We start from the raw sequence: 16,918 nt of genomic DNA on the forward strand, positions 1-16,918 counted from the left end.
AGACCCTAATCTCTTTTGACAGCTGTTGTTGTCTTGATAGTATGTGCACTATATCTTAACCTTAAGATTGCCACAGATTTTACATCCTGGGCTAAAATAGAGATGTGCTTTGACATCTCTTTAAAAGGGATAATAAATCAAAAATGACCAAAGGACAAAATATTTGCTGATTCAAGTAGTTAATAAAAAGAACAAGATGCTGCTGGGCTCATGCAAGCCCACTAGCTTTGTTCTCATAACACAGCAGTATGCAAACCACACATAATGCGTATGAAAAAGCTGGGAAGCTCCTGGAATCAACCAGACCTATTCATTAGCCATATTCCTAATTCTGTGGTCTTTGCTATAAATGTGGATAACTGACAACCTTTCATTCTAAAAAAAGTAGCAAAGAACAATTACAAATTCTGATCCCATGATGCTGATATGCTCTCTAAACCCTTTGTTATGACAACCCCTTTTAAATTTGCCTTTCAGTTTTAGAGAATAATATTTCACTTAAATAAAATATATTAAATTATAGTTGCCAAAATAATACATGTATAATATATTATATTATATTAGAAAAAGATGTTTATTCTGTAGCATATTAGAATATTAAAGTAGTTCATTTAGGGCAGTGATGCCCAACCAGTAGCTTGAGAGCATGTTCCTCACAACCCCTTTGGAGGGTGCTCCCAGTGACCACAAAGCAAGTGCTTATTTTTGAATTCCTGGTTTGGAGGCAAGATTTGGTTGCATAAAATTTGGGGTTACTGCCAAACAGCCTCTTGTAGGCTGCCAGTCTACATAGTGTCTCCCAATAGCCAATTATAGCCCTTATTTGGCACCCACGGGACTGCTTGTGTTGCTCCCAACTCTTTTTACATTTGAATGTGGCTCACAGGTAGAAAAGGTTGTGTAAAAACAGGTGCCTGACGCGTTTGGTGCGATAGTGCACTTATTCATAGGCCTATGAATAAGTGCACTAATGCACGAAACGCGTCAGGCACCTGTTTTTAATGTGAAGAAATAAAGATCATGTTTTAGCAGACCCTGGCAGTCCGGAGTGCTTTACGTCCTACTTCTTCTTTGTAACTCTAGTACCCTAAAATGGAATGATATAAACTCAATATCAGTTTGGGGTTGCCATGCCTTTAAAGTTGTTCTCAGCACTTCTTTACTTTTTCATCTTGGTTGGTATGCCACAGAAATGTCTTACATAGCCAGTGAAATTTTCACACTAGGGAGGGATGCACCAAATCAAGGTTTGCAATTAAAATGTGAACCATCCTAATGTTATGCCTGGACACTTTACATGAGAACTAAAAATATTGGGCACCCCTGGTGATTATAATCACTTACCTGAAACCATGGCTGGTGCTTCTGTTAGGAGAAAACTGCACCGGGCGGAGTGTATGTGAAAGAATGTTTCAGTCTTCATGCATGTGCAGTAGAGTGAAGGGCTAAACTTTAACAAAAAAAACAGATTTTTCGCTCAACTGCTCATGTGTGGCCCTGGGATTGCTGCAGGAAGGAAAAGGATCGCTTGCCTGCATTTAGGTTTCAGATAAGCGATTACAATCACTGATGGGTTCCTAACAATTGGCACCCCTAGTGATATGGCCTTTCCTTCCCCTTTAAGCCAGTAAGTGACAGTAGCCCACAGCATGTGCAGTGAATCAGTAGAAAAGAAAATGGGGAGCTACTGGGGGCATCTTTAGAGGCACAGATCTGCCCTACTGTAACTGCAGTGGTTGTCTTGGACTGGTAAAGAACCCTAAAAGATAATGTGCACCATGCTTACTGTGAAAATTCATATACCGCACTCCAACTTTGCCATAATTTTGATATGCAAGTGCTGCCAGACTGACACAAGGTGCAACTTAATTGTGTCCTTACTGCCTATATCCTAACCTAGCACAAGGTGCAAAGCACAACAATGCCCTAAATGCAAACCCGTGTAACTAAGCACTAAGGTGTGTAATTCCTTTATTGCTTTTGCATTTTTGTATTTTTTGTCTGTAATAAATGAATTCTCACTTGTATTCCATGTGCTCAGCCAAACAAAGATCTGCTGTTACCTTTGTTATACCTTAATAGGGCAGTTTCAAGTTAAAGAGATACTGTCATGATTTTTATGGTATACTTTTTATTTATACATTAAACTGTTTACATAGCAAATAATTCATTCTACCATTCAAAAATGTATTCTTGAACCACAAAATGTATTTTTTTTAGTTGTAACATTGGTGTCTAGGCAGCCATCTCAGTGCATTGTGCCTAAGTCTGAGCTTTCAGAAATAACCAGCACTACACATTAGAAATGCTTCAAGGTAACCTATTGTTTCTTATGCTCCCATGTAACTGGAGGAGTCCCAAGCCGGACTTCTTACTTTGCTATATACTATATTACTATACTATATTACTTTGCTGATATCTACTGGGAGCTGCTATCTTGCTCCCTTCCCATTGTTCTACTGATCGGCTGATGGGAGTGAAAGGGAGGGGGTGATATCACAGCAACTTGCAGCGCAGCTTTGTGTGACTGAAGTTTATCAGAGCACAGGTCACATGGCTGTGACACCCTGGCACATGAAGAATTTGGCTACCCCCATGTAAAATTTTGACATTAAATATAACTGTGTTTTTTAAATGGATTTCAGTGCTGGAGAAGCTCTATTAACTGATGCGTTTTGAAACAAAACAGTATTCCTTTAAAGTTTCCTCTCTAGTACACTTGCTCATGTTCCTCTGATGCTTCTGAAAAACAATATGAAATAATGTAGCAAACTGAGTTAAGACAATCGTCAACCTCACTTGCTGAGCTGCAACTAGGAAATACCTAAGGGAGGAAAATGAAACAAGTTAATTTTTAAAATATAAAAAACTAAAAAATAAAGCAACTGAAAAGTAAGTATTTTTTATATATATATATATATATATATATATATATATATATAGAAACCTATAGAAGCAAGCATATGCCACACTCTCAGGTCTTATGGTGTAAAACAAACATTTTTTTATTTGAAACAAGGACTAGCCACCCTTGATCAAATTCTGTTTGCCAAGCTATTTGCCTAGGATTTTCCATACCATCTTTTGTGAGGATTTATCAAGGTTTAGTCTTTCGTATACCGTTTATATATGTGCAACAATTTTGCCCATCGGCAAAAGGAGATGCACTTAAATGTCATAATATGAAAAGCTCCAGTTTTCCCACTTAATTTGCTTGTCTGCACAGTGCTCAGGAAGCCTGAAGGTCCTAGAAGCAGAGAAGTGGAGGCTGTGATGGAAATGTACAATACAGAATGTCACCAAAAATGAATGGAGTGCTGGAATGCACATGTTGCAAAGGCAAGACAAAGTGCTGTGAAAGTAACTAAACATGTTCTAGTTATATGGTTTTGGTCTAAAGGTTTGATTATGTGTAAATGGCTTTAGTACCAAACACTGCTTAGGAATGAATGTAAAAGTAACTCTTACTTAGACAATGCACTATATTACATGCATAGAGGATGTGATTTATTTTCATCAAAAAAATATCTGGGTTTCAGAGGTGTCTGAAATTTCACTAACTGCAATATAGCAAGTCAGGCTTCTCAAACACTCTACAAATACGTCAAATAATGTATTTTCAGGTCTATAAAATGTTGCCTTAATGACAGGATGCAGCAATATCAATGAACTGCAAGCACCTTTTTACTTTTCTTTATTGAATCACTTGCAGGACACAGCTGCAAATTTTGAGCCTTTCAACAGCAGTAACAATTTGAAAAATGGTCGCTTTCTTTATAAAAAAAAAAAGATTTTGCATACTGTCTTGTTTAGGCACATTTGCTTCAATATTCAGTAAAAATCTTGTAGATTAAGTAGTCTAATTTTAAAGGAAGACACTAACTTGAAAAAAGTTTAATAGGTTCTGCTTGTTGTCTAAGCAATGATCTGGTTTTGACACTTATTACAGAGTCCTATATCTGTCTTATTATGTGCACAGCATTACTGCTGCAGTGCTCCATTCATTGTACAGAAGAACAAGGATACCTTCAAAATCCATGTCAGATTCCCCAAGGGAGCACTGACTTGTGAGAAATCTGACCCTTCTTGCCTTGAATGACAGAACTGACACTGACTGCTTACGGATCCGGTGCTATATTTATTTCTATAGATATTCTTATGCAACTCAGGGGACAAGGGCCCTTGCTTCTGGCTTTAAGCACATGACATGACACACTAATATATATATATATATATATATATATATAATATAAATAAAAATATACAGACATATACACATTATTTTTTATTAATATAGTGCCAGCATATTCCACTGTGCTTTCACATTTACACACACTATTGTCAGTTTTTTCAGTAACCAATTAACTTTCCTTGTCAAATAATACAAAGTAAAGTGCGCAACCAGGAGCCCACATGTTTTCTTTATTTAAAAAACTTATTTATTTAAAATAAAAATAACCATATATTGTGTAATGTCTCTTCCAGCGGTTAACATTCTGTGGACCTTTCCGATATGTCACAGGGGCATGGGTGATTATCTCTGCCACTGGCTGTCAACACTGGTGATTAATTTTTTAAGATATGACTAGTTATTTTCACTTTTTAATCTTTGATCATCACAAAGGTTCACAGTTTTATCATCTATTCAGGTTTATATGTTTAGGGCTATGGGCTATGTAGAGGCACTGCAGCCCTTAAAAATGCCCTTAATCACCTAACCTAACTTTACAAAGTAAAAAATGCACAGTAGATTAAAATAAACAATTGCCAATATCTTTTTTTATTGTTGTTTTTTATTCCTTAGCTTTTTGTAAAGACTCTTCTTTATTCTCTCATTTGTAGAGAGTTGCAGAACAAAAGGTTATATCATTTAGAAGCCATGCAAAATAAAAAACAAACACCAGCTGAAACTTGTCATAGGATACCTTTGTCTATATAACAATATGTTTGCATTGTAAAGTAAACAACCCTTTTAACATAAACTTTACAGCCTATATCTTTGTGGGACTGCAATGGTACACACTTCCATTTACCACAATGGTGGAAAGCCAATAGACTACTGCAGCTATACATATAGTTGAGGTATCACTCTTGGACCTTCCTTGTTCAACCTCTTCAACAAAGGAAATAAGTCCATGTTTATAAATGGCACCACTGTTATCAGCAACAACGGGGTTAATGTATTCCTTCCATAAAGATGAAATACGTGAAAACATCTTTCATGATTTTGTAGGTTTAAAAGCTTTTAGCATTGCCCCTTGAGAGTAATTGTTAAGAGTTTTTTAAGAGTTGAAAAAATAAGCATTTTAAAAACTTTATGTGAAACACTAGATGTTTTTGCAGGTCACCATGTTTGTTACCCACAATATAGCATTTTCCCTAGAATTCCAATGTATTAACAGGCACAAAATAGCTTGTTTGAGAGCATTTTACCAATGCATCAGTAACATCTCCACAAGGCAAGTATGCCAAACCTTCCTTGCATCTGTGTGCCCTCTGCTGTGCACAATGCACGCAATTCAACAAAGCAGGCTGAGTAAAGGGCCCAATGCCAGGAACAAGCTGTAAGGAGTTTGTAATGCCGTGACTACCTTTCATAATAGTTTGAGCAAAACTGCACTCTATACTTGCATTTGTATGTTAGAGTATTTTTCCATCAAGCTGCTGAACTTTTCCTTGATAGGACTATTAGGCCCAACTGCTACACTATCAAATCTGCACAATTTTGTACCAACATAACCAAACTTTGGCCCTCATGTTATCATCTTACTATGTCTTGCCTTCTTAAACTTAATGATCCACTAATAACATCTGTTCTAAAAACAAATAGTAATTGTTTACCAAGCTTGAGATTATTAACTATGATATTATAGTGCTGACTTGTGCTTGGTACCTATTACCCTATGATGAATCTATAATGTTAAAACTGAAAGGTTCATAATAGGTGAATATTATTAACATTGTGAGTAAGTTATTATCCAGACTATGAGTTGGGCAAGCAGAATACAAGACGGTAAAAGATTGAGAAACCACCATTTCCATTGGCTGAGTATTGTCATCTTGTTTCAGTATTTGTCTTCTGATATAATACTTACCTTTGCTTGAGGATATTATATCAGCAGTTTTGTCTGACCCAAGTGGAGAACACAGGTTAAGCATCTCTATCACACAAGAACTTGAATCTCTATTCAGTTGTACAGTGATCCAGAGGAGTGACAGTTTTGGAACTTAAAAACACTGATTTGAATTGTGAAGTGAACTGTGTTGGATTAAGTATTGTCAGGCATTGTTATCATTCATATGAATAGCTATTTCAGCAATTATCAGTTGAAGCGTGTTTTTTTTCTTTTTACTTTAGAGCAGTAGAAATCATTTTTGCTTTGATACGTTTATCATACAGCTAAAAAGTGTCAGATTTGGTCTTTTGTATAAAAAAGCTAACTTTACTATAGAAGATTTAGCATGTCCCAAAGTAGAGTACAGAATGCAAAATATGTGGAATTGTCATCAGTTGGTTGTGGACAACTGTAATGGCATACAGTACTTTTCCCTGCACAATTACGACTTGAAAGCACAAATTATCCTATCCAGCACAGGTTGAAGCTTGTTGTTACAAGTGCACCCAACAACTAGCAGAGAACCACTAAGAAAGGTGGCCTATTAAGAGTCATGCATCTCTGTGAAATCCAGATCCTTTTTTAATTGATAAAAGTAATTGGCTTTGTCTTTTGTGCAATTCAGACTACATTGACATTACTCAATATAAACATTAGCCCATTTATTTTGAGGAATGTACAGACAGTGACAGAATCTCTAACTCAGGAATGTTGCAGGGGTTTAGAGAAAGAAGCAGCACTGTTCAGATCCCAGCTATTGAGTAGTATTCTTGCTGGGTTTGTCAGTGTATTGTGGTGTTTCTGATAAATGTATGTAAACCTAGTGCTGTGTTGTTTAGGATAATACTAAATGTAGTGAAAAGTTTACCTGCATGAACATTTCAACCAAAACTGCCCATTCCACCCCCTCGTTGACTCCCCTGGTTCAGGCAGTACTTAGCCCCAAAACATTAGCATGTACCTGTATGAGGCAGCACTCAATAAAGCTGTAAATGCTTTTATTGACACATCAAAAGGGACAGCAAGGTTTCAAGCTTCTTAGCACTGTGGTACAATGGTTAGCAGTTCTGTCTTGCAAGGCTGAGCTTGTAGGTTCTGCTCTAGCCAGGTTACAGTCTGCAAGGTGTTTGTATGTAAGTACTCCCAATGCTTATGTGCATTTCCTCACACACTCCTACAACATGTAAACAGGTTAATTGGCTATTGATAAAAACCGTCCATAGTGTGTGTAATAGGGACCTTAGATTTTAAACTCCTCAGGAACAAGGACTGATGTGAAGAATGTGATGTGATGAATGAACAATAATAAATAACATTGATGTCAGGCAATTTCCATTAAAATCAATAAGAACTAGCACAAACATTTTTCCACTAGATTAAATTCCCAATCGTAGAAACTACCCCATTTGCCAGTGTCAACTGTTTATTGAAGAGTATTAGTTTGTTTTTTTAGATCCCATGCAATGTTTTTGGGGCCTTATATTATATTACCCTTATATGACATACCTCCTACTGACACTTTTTTATGCAGTAGGGGGGTATGAGGGCGCAGGGCACCAGATCCCACAATGCACTCACTTTTGTAGAAACTCTTTATTTTCCCCTTTTCACATATGTAGTTTCTAGGTTGCCTAGGCTAGAAAAAGACATCTATTTCTTACAAAGAGGGAAGCTGACAGCTTAGAATGCTGAACTGCGGTTTCAGCTCAGCTAAGTGGCACCTACTGCAGCCATTAATCTGCTTCACTAGAACGTCCATCAGTCAGACTGACTATTTCAACCTTATTAGCCATTTCAGAGAGCCATCTAGCTCCACTGTTACTCCCTAATTTTTTTTCTTTTGGAAATTACTCTCCTTTTAATGAAATCCATTTAAGTCTCTTTATTAATTTGGTGAACTTAAAGGGAAGTATATCTTCTGCATGAATAATTTAGTGTTACATTGTTTTCTTTGCTTTAAATCTGTTACCACCAAATGTGTAGCTTATCATATACCAAAAACATTCCTTCTCTTTATTTTTGCTCAATGGTCCTCAATTATTAACTCAAATGCAATGTGAAAATTCCAAAAATGTCAGCAAATTGCCATTTTTTTTTTTACCTCAGTGCAGTTTATTTACCAGAATTTAAACAATACTTTTTGCGGGTATCATGTGCCATATGATATAACCTCATTTGTAAATAGCACGGCGCAGTTAGCATATCTGTTTTGCTTGCATCAGTGGGGTATTGATTGCATAATTTGTGACAATAGCATAGGATTCATTAGGTCAAAGTCACCTGTGTAGGTTCAACTTGAAATGAAGCTCAATTGAAGGTCCTTTGTGTGCAAGACCCATAAACAGAGCAGCATGTCTTGATAAAAGCACCATTGTTATTTGCATTTGAAAGGATACAATCACTTTACTCTGAAAACTTGCTTGATTTTTAACTGCTACTGGAAACCGATATATCATATAAATGTAAATCCCCATAAAACAAATGTAGCAAACTATACCAGGATATTTAGCTTGCAATGTTTTTACAATGTCACTTAGTTTTATTCCTTTTTTACACCTTTTTCTGTTAAGTTTGCTTTATCATACAGTGGTGTGAAAAACTATTTGCCCCCTTCCTGATTTCTTATTCTTTTGCATGTTTGTCACACAAAATGTTTCTGATCATCAAACACATTTAACTATTAGTCAAAGATAACACAAGTAAACACAAAATGCAGTTTTTAAATGAGGGTTTTTATTATTTAGGGAGAAAAAAAATCCAAACCTACATGGCCCTGTGTGAAAAAGTAATTGCCCCCTGAACCTAATAACTGGTTGGGCCACCCTTAGCAGCAATAACTGCAATCAAGCGTTTGCGATAACTTGCAACGAGTCTTTTACAGCGCTCTGGAGGAATTTTGGCCCACTCATCTTTGCAGAATTGTTGTAATTCAGCTTTATTTGAGGGTTTTCTAGTATGAACCGCCTTTTTAAGGTCATGCCACAACATCTCAATAGGATTCAGGTCAGGACTTTGACTAGGCCACTCCAAAGTCTTCATTTTGTTTTTCTTCAGCCATTCAGAGGTGGATTTGCTGGTGTGTTTTGGGTCATTGTCCTGCTGCAGCACCCAAGATCGCTTCAGCTTGAGTTGACGAACAGATGGCCGGACATTCTCCTTCAGGATTTTTTGGTAGACAGTAGAATTCATGGTTCCATCTATCACAGCAAGCCTTCCAGGTCCTGAAGCAGCAAAACAACCCCAGACCATCACACTACCACCACCATATTTTACTGTTGGTATGATGTTCTTTTTTTGAAATGCTGTGTTACTTCCAAAAAGTTCAACTTTTGTCTCATCGGTCCACAAGGTATTTTCCCAAAAGGCAATCATTGAGATGTTTTTTAGCAAAATTGAGACGAGCCATAATGTTCTTTTTGCTTAAAAGTGGTTTGCGCCTTGGAAAGCTGCCATGCAGGCCGTTTTTGCCCAGTCTCTTTCTTATGGTGGAGTCGTGAACACTGACCTTAATTGAGGTAAGTGAGGCCTGCAGTTCTTTAGATGTTGTCCTGGGGTCTTTTGTGGCCTCTCGGATGAGTTGTCTCTGCGCTCTTGGGGTAATTTTGGTCGGCCGGCCACTCCTGGGAAGGTTCACCACTGTTCCATGTTTTTGCCATTTGTGGATAATGGCTCTCACTCTGGTTCGCTGGAGTCCTAAAGCTTTAGAAATGGCTTTATAACCTTTACCAGACTGATAGATCTCAATTACTTTTGTTCTCATTTGTTCCTGAATTTCTTTGGATCTTGGCATGATGTCTAGCTTTTGAACTCAGGTGTGATAAACCACAGTTAAGTTATTTTTTTAACAAGGGGGGCAATCACTTTTTCACACAGGGCCATGTAGATTTGGAGTTTTTTTTCTCCCTTAATAACGTAAACCTTCATTTAAAAACTGCATTTTGTGTTCAATTATGTTATCTTTGATTAATAGTTAACGTTTTGATTTGCAGAAACATTTAAGTGTGACAAACATGCAAAAGAATAAGAAATCAGGAAAGGGGCAAATAGTTTTTCACACCACTGTATATTGCAGGTTCTATGATGTATAGGTCATTCTTTTAATTAAAGGACTTAGCTGGCTGTAATCTAAGTTTACTTTCAGTGCAATTTCTAGCTTTTGCTTTCCACTGATTTCAACTCAAGTTATTTTGAAATATTATTCAAGCTATTCTCTTGTCAAGATTTTTACTCTTAACAAATTCAAATTCCAGTTAGGGTTCAAAAACTCGAATGTCTAGTATTTATCCAGTATAAAAAATACAAAAACCTGAATGTAAAAATTCGCCATCTAAAAGCTTGCGAGTTTCTATAGAAGTCAGTGGGAGAAGTCAAGGCAAAATCAAGTTCAAGTTTTTTATTCAAACAAGCTTTCCTTTAATAAATAACTGAGCATTCTATATTTGAGTTTATTCTATTTAGAAAAACAAACTTGAATATACAAACTGAAGCACTGATAAATAAGCTGATTAGATTGCTTAAACTTTGCTTTACTTTTTTTTTTACTTGGATTTATCCAGCTTTGGGACAGTTTCAATTCAGTGAGAAAAAAGGTTGATCACATGAAGACTCATGGACAAGATTCAATTTGAGATGCAATTCAATTCAGAAAAACTTATTGGTTTATGGTTTATTACGTGAAAACTCTATTAAAGTCTATGGGGAAAAATTGGAACTGAATTAGGAGAAACATTTTTTCTCCTTGAAATGAATCTTGTCTAAGTTTTTACACAATAAACCATGAGATAACTTGTTTTTTATTGAACTGAATCTGGCCCTTTTCTCTTGTCACTTTTTATATGTCCCTTTCAAAAATAAATGCTGAATATGTTGAAGTAAGATTACAATCTCTATGTATTTATTTACATAAACATTTTTATTACTGTAAATGGATGATGGTTAAAGGCAAGTAAATGAATATTGGCATTAGCTATAAATAATCTGCCTTCTCCAGAAGGCTCACAGATGGCAGCTGGACTGCTGGGCAATTGATTTCACACTGTGCTCAGTGTGGTAGAAGCAGAGAATGATTGATATTTCTGCTGTACTGCTACACTTCTGTTATATCCAATGAGTCAACATAATAGTTTTGTGTAATTTTTTCCCAAAGTACTTAGCTTTAAAAATACATGCCAATGAAGTGTGACCCTAATATAACTTCTAGCTAGTTTCTAGTTGAAGCTGGTTGCTTATTCCTTGGACAAATAATGCTTTCCATCCAAACCAGAAATGCTCTGGTGGCTCTCCCAAAAGATTTTAAGTTTTAATATGATAAAATGTCCCAAAATGATCCCATATTACCATCAACAATTTGAGCAAAATGACTGCTTAACAATCCAACCTTGGGATCACTAGCACCTCATCTGTATTTTATTCCTGTGCATGTTACTGGAGTGCCACTAATCTGAAAGAACAATGCAGAATAATTATTCACAGAAGTCGTTTACAGATGACTCGTATAATAAATGCTTTCCATAATTCAGTCTGCACAGTTAGCACAATGGATGCAATTTATTAGATTTAAATTGTGGGAAAAATTGTCACCGTTTAGCTTCAAAAGAGAAACAAATATCTTCTGCCATTTGTATCAGTCAATTGATAAACCTTGTACTACATGCATTATAGTCCTTGATAAAAAGGCATCTTCCTTTACGGGAAGCTATCTGGTGCATCTGCTTGTACAATTGCTTCCCAAAGATAAAACCTCTCTTTTCCTAATGCTTACAAGGTTATCTCATACCTCTTGGAAAGAATTATGAATATGGTTTATTTAAAATGGGCAGATTTATAAGAAAATTTTATTAAACTCAGATGTTGCAGAAGTAACATTTATTTTTCATGGCGATTTTGGAAGAAAACGCATGCACATGCATTCAGTGAATAGGCTATAAAACAACTGGTATAACCAGTTGGAAGGGGTTTATTTGTTTAAAGCTAATGGATATGTTTAACTATTAATAACAGCAAACCTGTCACTGAAACATTAATGAATTTCACTCATGGAAATCTATTTGATACATGTCTCTTCTTTAAAGGCAGAGACCATATCACTTCCATATATTGTTACATAGTTACCCATCAAGTTCAACCCATCCAAGTAAACCCAGCACACACAACCTATACTTACCAATCTATACACTCACATACATGAACTATATATACAACGACTAATACTAACTGTAGATATTAGTATCACAATAGCCTTGGATACTATGCTTGTTCAAAAACTCATCCAGGCCCCTCTTAAAGGCATTAACAGAATCTGCCATTACCACATCACTTGGAAGGGCATTCCTCAACCTCACTGCCCTCACCGTGAAAAACCACCTACGCTGCTTCAAATGGAAGCTCCGTTCCTCTAATCTAAAGGGGTGACCTCTGGTGCGTTGATCGTTTTTATGGGAAAAAAAGAGTAATCATGTCCCCTCGCAAGTACCTCTTTTCCAGAGAAAACAACCCCAACCTCGACAGTCTAACCTCATAGCTTAAATCTTCCATCCCCTTTATCAGTTTAGTTGCACGTCTCTGCACTCTCTCCAGCTCATTAATATCCTTCTTAAGGACTGGAACCCAAAACTGCACTGCATACTCAAGGTGAGGCCTTACCAGGGACCTATAAAGAGGCAAAATTTTGTTTTCATCCCTTGAGTCAATGCCCTTTCTTATACAAGACAGCACTTTATTTGCTTTAGTAGCCACCGAATGACATTGCCAGGAATTATACAACTTGTTACCTACAAAAACCCCTAGATCCTTTTCCATTAAGGATACCCCCAACGCACTACCATTCAGTAGATAGTTCGCATTTATATTATTTCTACCAAAGTGCATAACTTTGCACTTGTCAACATTGAACCTCATTTTCCAGTTTGCTGCCCAGTTTTCCAAAATTTTGCAGCATCCTGCATGGAACTTATAGTTTTGCACAGTTTAGTGTCATCAGCAAAAATAGATATGGTCATTAGTAAACAAGTTAAAAAGCAAAGGACCAAGGACTGACCCCGCGGTACTCCACTAACCACACTGGTCCAATTAGTAAATGTTCCATTTACCACCACTCTTTGTAATCTATCCTTCAGCCAGTTCTCTATCCAATTACAAATATTATGTTCTAGGCCAATATTCCTCAATTTGATCATTAACCTTCTGTGAGGTACAGTATCAAATGCTTTAGCAAAGTCCAAGTAGATGGCATCAACTGCCATTCCAGCATCAAGTATTGTATAGTATCTAGTATTGTGAACTGCAATGTATTCAACTACCCTATCCCTTATTACCCCTTCCAAAATCTTTCCTACTACTGACATCAGACTAACAGGACTATAGTTTTCAGGCTGAGAACGGGATCCCTTTTTAAATAACGGCACCACATTAGCACTTCACCAGTCTCTCTGCACCATGCCAGACCTCAACAAATCCTGAAAAATTAAGTGAAGAGGCTTGGCAATCACAGTGCTCAGCTCATTTAATACCCTGGAATGAATCCCATCCATCCTGGACCTTTGTTTACCTTTACATGTTCAAGTCTCTTTTGAATTTCCTCCCGAGTGACCCATGCGTCAGTAGCTAAATTACTAGAACTGGGCGTATCAAAAGGGAAGCCTTCATTAGCTGGCTCCTCAGATGTATAGACAGATGAAAAATAAGAGTTCAAAATTTCTGCTTTTTCCCTGTTCTCATCAACCAACTTACCCCCCTGTGATAATATGGTTCCCACCCCTTCTTGCTTAAATTTTTTTACTATTCACATAATTAAAAAATAATTTTGGATTCTTTTTACTCCTAGCTGCAATAACCCTTTCCATCTCTATTTTAGCTTGCCTGATAGCTTTTTTGCATGCTTTATTTGCTTCCTTGTACCTGATGAAAGTTTCTGCTGTCCCAGCTAACTTGAATACTTTAAAAGCACATTTTTTCTTACCAACCTCGACACTAACACTTTTATTCAGCCATAAAGGTTTTGCTTTGCGATGCCTCTCCTTACTTACAAGGGGAATATACTGTTGTGTATATCTGCAAAGCAATGTTTTAAAGATGTTCCATTTTCCTTCTGTACCTAACCCCATGAAAAGCCTTTCCCAGTTGACACATTGCAGAGATGCCCTTATACTGGCAAAGTCTGCACGTCTAAAATCGAGCGTTTTAGTTACTCCCTTATAGAGCTGTCTCTGCAGCATTAACTCAAAGGGGCCGATTTATTAATCCACGGACGAATTGCGACTATTTCGTAAATTGTTGCGACTTTTTCATAGCCGTTACGACTTGCGCGAATTGTCGCGACTTTTTCTTAGCCGTCGCAAAAAATCGGAAAGGTTTGCCCGCCGTTTACTAGCGCTCAATACGAAAAAGTCGCAACAATTCACGCAAGTCGTAACAGCTACGAAAAAGTTGCGACAATTCGTGTAAGTCGTAACGGCAACGAAAAAATTGCAAAAAATACGATTCGTGGATTAGTAAATCAGCCCCAAAATGTTGTGATCACTGTTCCCCAAATGCTCACCCACACAAATGTTAGAGATGAGTTCAGTGTTATAAGTTATTACCAGGTCCAAAATAGAGTCATTCCTAGTAGGTTCTTGAACTGCCTGAAATAAAAAGTTGTCATTTACATATTTACAAACCTACTAGCTTTTTCTGACTTAGCCACCCCATTACTCCAGTCAATGTCCGGATAATTAAAGTCCCCCGTAATAACAACTTGACCCAGTTGTGAAGCCTACTCCATTTGCAACAGTAGCTGGGTCTCATCCTTCTCATCTTTACGGGGTGGTTTATAGCATACACCAATGATCATTTTCTTTGTGACCTTCTGCCCTACTGAAATTTCTACCCAAAGAGATTCAATGTTTTCATTGGTAATGTCTTTATTACATGGCTTTAAATCTGACTTTACATAAAGATAAACCCCTCGACCCTTTTTAATCTCTCTGTCCCTCCTAAAAAGTGTATAACCATTTAAATTCACAGCCCAGTCGCATTTATCATCCCACCAGGTCTCAGTGATACCAATTAAATCATAATTTTCAATACATGCAATAGCCTGCAGCTCCCCTAATTTACCCGACAAGCTTTGCTTTTGCAAAGCTTTTGCTTTGTTTCCCTTGTAACAATGGAAGCTCCATATCTGATAAACTATATGCCCCCTCACTCCTCCCCCACAACCCTTTGCTAGTCCCCCTGCTCCGTCTACACTAGTTTTCCCATAAAATTCTAGCTCACCCACCCCCCCCTTGTCTAGTTTAAACACTCCTCCAGCCTCTTACCCATTCTCTCCCCTAGCACAGCAGACCCCCTTCCATTGAGGTGCAATCCGTCACGGCTGTATAGATTGTACCCCAAAGAAAAGTCAGCCCAGTGCTCTAGGAAACCAAACCCTTCCTTCCTACACCAAGACTTTAGCCACGCATTTAGTTCCCTAAGCTCCCGCTGTCTCCCTAAACTTGCACGTGGCACCGGCAAAATTTCCGAAAAAACTACATTGGAGGACCTTTCCTTAATTTTAGAGCCTAGATCCCTGAACTCACTCTTTAAGGTCCTCCACCTACCGTTCATTTTGTTGTTATTACCGATATGTACCAAGACAGCCGAGTCATGCCCAGCCCCTCCCAATAATTTGTCAACCCGATCAACCACATGGCGAACCGTGGCACCAGGAAGACAGCAAACTATTCGGTTGAAGCGATCCGCTTGACAGATTACCCTGTCCACTTTCCTAATGATCGAATCCCTATAACCATTATCTGTTTAGGTCTAGCTCTGCTCTCCTCCCCACCACTACTAGAGAAACTGGTCTCCCGGCTGTTAGAGAGATCAGCCTCATCTAGAACCGCCAGTCCAGAGTTCACACTCCCATCTTCTTCACACAATCTGGCAAATCTGTTGGGATGCACAAACCCTGGCGCAGCTTCCCTTTTCCTTTTCCCCACACTAGGTTGTCTTTCACCCAGCTTACTGCCTTATCATCCTTTCACTGCTCCCCTCCCCCCAAACTATCTGACCCCGCTAGCTCTTGCTCAGTAAGCAAGAGACTCCTCTCAAGATTGTCAATCGAACGCAGTATTGCAACTTGTTCCTCGAGGGCTCTAACGCGAGCCTCTAAAGTGGCAATTCGCTCACAACCACAACAGAGGTATGCACTTTGGAACTGTTGTTCCACAACTGCATACATGTGGCAGGCTGTGCACACAATACAATCCTTGCCCAAGAGGATTTTCTAACCTGCTCAATAGTTATTAGACCAATTTTAGACACATATGGGTTGGGCAAGTGGTCCTTAAGACCCTATACATAGGGCAAAAAGTTGCCAACTTAGTGTGGAGGGGCTGAGTCGGCAGCTTATATGGCAAGTCTACTGCCAGTTTTAATGACCACCACTCATTTGGTGTCAGGTTTCTTGTGGTCTTTAAAAACCTTAGAAAACATATGTTCATGGCTTGGAGGAGAAATTTCTAAACTGCCTCACTATAGGTACTTTTACAACAATGTAAACAATTTTGCTTTCTAAAAACAACAGAACATTTGAAAGTGTATAATAATTGATCATTAAGGATGTAGGCAATATAGGCAAGGCCTTTTCATTTTTATCTGTTTTTACACTTTTAATATCTTCTACACTAATACTGAAGTGGAAGCAAATATTATTGCAAATAAAACTAATTTATTTTAGCTTAAGGTGGCAGCCATTTCCTTTTTTAGCTTTTGGCACAATATGTCTTAAATGGCACCTATCATTTTAAAAAAAAAAGATCTATGACCTTACAGGCTGT

General features: G+C 37.7%; 1 protein-coding gene across 4 annotated transcripts in view; it reads left to right on the forward strand.

Annotated features, from left to right (window-relative positions):
- Window positions 1–16,918, forward strand: part of elmo1 (engulfment and cell motility 1) — a 185,446-nt gene that overhangs the window by 141,661 nt on the left and 26,867 nt on the right. The window lies entirely within an intron of this gene.

The sequence above is a fragment of the Xenopus tropicalis genome, chromosome 6 (assembly GCF_000004195.4).
Source record: "Xenopus tropicalis strain Nigerian chromosome 6, UCB_Xtro_10.0, whole genome shotgun sequence".
Taxonomy (NCBI): Eukaryota; Metazoa; Chordata; class Amphibia; order Anura; family Pipidae; genus Xenopus; species Xenopus tropicalis.